General features: G+C 41.9%; 1 pseudogene; it reads left to right on the top strand.

Annotated features, from left to right (window-relative positions):
• Window positions 1-4,626, top strand: part of LOC144455441 (serine/threonine-protein kinase PAK 5-like) — a 209,307-nt pseudogene that overhangs the window by 101,777 nt on the left and 102,904 nt on the right.

Here is a 4,626-nt window from a genome sequence, read left to right as displayed (position 1 = left end):
TGGCCCCAGATGCAGTGGGAGACCTTGGCCTTTTTAAGCAAAGGGCTTTCCCAGGTTTCAGTTTGACTGAGACAATGCCCATTCAGTGATTAAGGCTAGGTAAGAAATCACCTTTGACAGAAAGGGAGAAGGGGAGGGAATAAACATTTATATAGTACCTACTGTGTGCCAGGCACTGTACTAGGTGTTTTTTTTACAAATGTTATCTCATTTGATCCTCACAACGACCTAGCAAGGTAGGTGCTATGATTATTCCCATTTTACAGATGAGAAAACCAAGGCAAACAGAGGTTATATAACTTGCCCAGGGTCATCCAACTTGTCAATATCTGAGGCTGTATTTGAATTCAGAACTTCCTGACTCCAGGCCTGGCACTCTATCCACAAAGCTACCCAGCTGCCTCAGCCCTTTGAAGTCAAAGGTCTGAATTAAAAAACAAAAACAAAAACAAAAAATGGGAACAAAACAACATCCATCATACTTGCTTCCCAGGATTGGTTGAGTATCCCAAAAGTTATTGTGTTTTAAGTGCTTTGTAAACTTTAAAGTACCCTGTGAATTCCAGTTGGATTGTAGACTCCCGGCTGGAAAGGACCACAGAAGACATCAAGTCCACCCTCCCCCCATTTTACAGATGAAGAAACTGAGGTCATACAAATAGTTTTGTATCAGAGGTAGAACCTGAATCCAGGTTCTCTGACCACAGAGGCAGTATTCTTTACAGTGGACTGCCTTTTTATCATTACTATTAGACCAATGATTGAAACTTATGCTCATGGTTAAATATCTACCCTATTGGAGGTAATGGACTGATGACTTAATGAATCCTTTTTGATCTCTTGGATTCAAAGGATACTTAAAAGGACACCACATTTTTGCACAGCACTAACCCTTTGTGTACTGAGTAGGCAAATGCAGGCTATTTAGAAGGGGCTAAAATAAAATTTTCTTGAATAACCTCCCAAGCCTCCCACATTCTTTCAGTTAGCCGGGACTGAGACCCAGCAGTTACTTTAAGTTTTAATAAGTTTCACATGTTTTGTAATGAAATCGTGTTTGCTTAATGCTGACCTTTAATTAGTAGCCTCTGGATTAGTATATACCAGACACAGGGATGTTATTAGTGTGAACTCAAAGCTATGTGTGTTACTCCATAAGAGATCAAAACAAGCCTTGCATGCTCTGACAGCATTAAACCCCACTGAGACTGTACGCAGGATATGGTTTTCAGTTGTAAAAGAAAATTGTAATTCACAAGCACTTGCCAGATGTTGTACCCCAATACTTTAGGTTCATTACATCCCCACAGAGTAGGTGGTCATACGAGGGAAAAATGAATGGGCCCTATTTGGCTCTCCCCATCCCCCCATTTAAAATTGTACTTCCATGCAAAATATTTGATACAGGCAAATAGGTCAAAACCCATAAGTCGATTGAATTTATACTTAAAAAAAAAAGCAACAAACAAAACAATTCTGAAGGTGAAACGGTCCAACATGATGACTACAAGGTCATTTTGAATTTAGGAGATGTTTTCTCAAATGCTTAGATTATTCTGTACAATCTTGTAATCCATTTAACCTATTGGGTCCTCAGTTTCCTCGTCTGTAAAAACAATGGATTGGACCTCTAAAAGCCCCTTTCAGTTCTAAATCTATGATTTGTCAGAATTTAGCACCATGCCTGGTATTAAGCACATAGTAGGTGCTTAATAAATGTTTATTGATAGATTGATCTTGGGGGGGGCTATTGATCCCCTATGATTATTCAATCAATAGCCAACAAGGATTTATTGTTTATTATTATTTATTATTACTAGCTAGCAGTCATATAGTGCCTTAAGATTCACAAAATGCTTTACAAATATGATCTCATTTTATCCTCGGAACAATTCTGAGAGGTCGGTGCTATTATTCCGATGAGGAAACTGAGTCAGAAAGCAGTTAAGTAAATCGCCCAAGGACAAACAGCTTGTAAGTGTTGAGCTGGATTTGAACTCAAGTCCTCCTGACTCCAGGGCCAGTGCTCTCTCCACTGCACCACCTAGCTACCCCTAAACTGAGTCTTGAAGGAAGCCATGAGGCAGAGTTAAGGAAGAAGACCATTCCAGACATGAAGTCCACATAGGAAATGTCTGTTGTGTGGAAAAGCAAGTGGGAAGGATAAGAGAGTACAGCGAGGAGAGCTCAGTGTTAGAAGACCAGAAAGCAATGAAGTTAGAAATTGTTCAATTATTTCAGTCACGTTCGCCTCTTTGTGACCCCATTTGGGATTTTCTTGGCAAAGATCCTGGATTAGTTTGCCATTTTCTTCTCCAGCTCATTTGACAGATGAGGAAACTGAGGTAAACAGGGTTAAGTGACTTGCCTAGGGTCACATAGCTAGTGTCTGAGGCCAGATTTGAACTCAGGAAGATGTGTCTCCCTGACTCCAGGCCCTGAGCTCTATCTATTGTGCCAGAGTTAGAAGACCCCAGTTCAAATCCTACCTCTTTCACTTACTATTTGTGTGACTAGACCTAAGGGGCTTGTTTGCTCCTCTGTAGAATGAGGAAGTTAGACTGGGTGGTCTCTACTGTCCCCCTCAGTTCTAACTCCTATGATCTAATAACTACACTTGATTAGTGGATTGAGGTTTCCTACCAGTGACATGCATAGATTCCTTTAATTACAGAAATTCATGAAAATGTAGAAGGAATTGTGAGCAGCATTAGTACCTACACAGAAATTAAATAAAATCTCAGCTTCTTAAACTTAGTTCAACAGAGAAATCTTTTGGCATTTGGCAATAATGGCTCTGATGGGGGTGGGTCCCAAGCCAAGATCTTTGCCCTTTGCCCCAAAGGGAATCTGACTCACAGTCCCCAGACCCTCATCTCCCTTTGAAAGCCTTAGCCTTACCTTTTAATCTTATTCAGATACGCCCTAAAAGAATCTGGCTCCCTTTTGTCCATAGGCCCCAGAAAGGCCTTCCTTTATCTCCTTTTGAAAGTCCTAGCCCCACCTTGATTTTGTGCAGATGTCTTTCAAACTTCTGCCTTCCTGTTCCCTCCATTAGCTATTCCCATTGTCTATTCAATCTCTCAGACCTCCCCAATTAGAATTCTTACCTAGACCCTTTTCCCAACCCCCTTTCTCTGACCACCCAAAGTTACTTTAGTATTTAAGATCCACCCTAGCCCTCATTCAGATGCTGAGAATCTCAGGCCCACAAGGCTGAGAACCTCTCTTGCCTGCTTGTCTTTACAGGCGTCACCTGGTCAGTGTGATTTATCACTAACAAACTTTTCCTCTGGCTGAAGAAGATTTGAGTTGAATTCATTTAGCAGGGCCCGGTACCACGATCTTGGGGTCCCAGCACCCCAAAAGTCCTAGACCTCTTCAGCTCAAAACATCGATTTTTCTGTGCATAAAAATATGAAATATGATTCCTAATTCCATACAAAACCCTTTGGGAATCAATAGAATTTTCAGGATTTTTCCTATCACAGAGACAAAGCATAATCTCAGGCTTTTTGGAGCTACAAATGGCAGCCCATAGATAGAGCAATGGCCCTAAAGTCAGGAGGACCTGAGTTCAAATCCAGCCTCAGACCAAACACTTAACACTTACTAGCTCCCTGGGCAAGTCACTTAACCCCAATTGCCTTAAAAAAAAAAAAAGGCAGTCCATTGTTGAGTACAAGTTGGACTAGATGATCTCTGAGGCCCCTTCCAGCTCTGAAATTCTGTGTGTGAGGACTCTCTGCAACATGGTACAGTGGAAAGAGTGCTGAACTTGTCATAGGACTTGTCTTTCAGTCTTGGCTCTTCCTGTATGGCCTTGGCGCAAGTCACAATTTCTCTGGCCTTATTTTCCTAATGTATAAAATGAGGTGTTGGAATAGATGCCCTCTCAGGTCATTTCTAGCTCATAGACTTTTTTTTTTAAGCGACAGAGGCAGAGTTAAGTGACTTGCCCAGGGTCACACAGCTAGTAAGTGTCAAATGTCTGAGGCTGGATTTGAACTCAGGTCTTTCTGACTCCAAGGCTGGTGTGCGAGCCACAGCACCAATGGGTGTGGCCTCACTCAAAGTGAGAATCTAAAAAGACCTTCACTTAAAAGGGCCAAGTTCTACCACTGCACTCTGAGCCTTCTCCAATCCTCCTGATCCTTATCTGGCCCCTTTGGACTCAGATGGCTCTGGAGGAAAAAATGAGGCTGGTAACTTTGCACAGCCCTCCCTCACTCACATCAGAGTCAACTGCAAATCATGTCCCAGTCTTCTTCCAGAATGAAAGACAAACCACACAAAGTTCAGCTCTTATCAGTGATCCTATTTACCCCAAAGATAATAGAAGGTTTAGCAGTGGGAGTAGCTGTCTCTGAAGCACAACAGCTAATTGACTTTAGAGGTTAAGGCAATCAATCATTCAGGGCTATGCTGAGCTATGGTTAGAAAGACCCCTCCGGACTAAGCCCCAAAGGGCTGAAGTTTGGATTTCCCTGGGAGGAAGCCTTATTATCTTCTTGACAGAGAAGTCTACTACTATTAAATGGAATGGAAGTGTTTATCTGCCACAGCCCTGGCCACTCCAAAGGTCAGGTCAAATACGGTTTATAAACATCAAACACAAATTGGAAA

Source organism: Phascolarctos cinereus, unplaced genomic scaffold, assembly GCF_003287225.1.
Source record: "Phascolarctos cinereus isolate Bilbo 61053 unplaced genomic scaffold, phaCin_HiC Scaffold_9;HRSCAF=440, whole genome shotgun sequence".
Taxonomy (NCBI): Eukaryota; Metazoa; Chordata; class Mammalia; order Diprotodontia; family Phascolarctidae; genus Phascolarctos; species Phascolarctos cinereus.
This window is presented reverse-complemented; position numbering and strand designations above follow the sequence as displayed.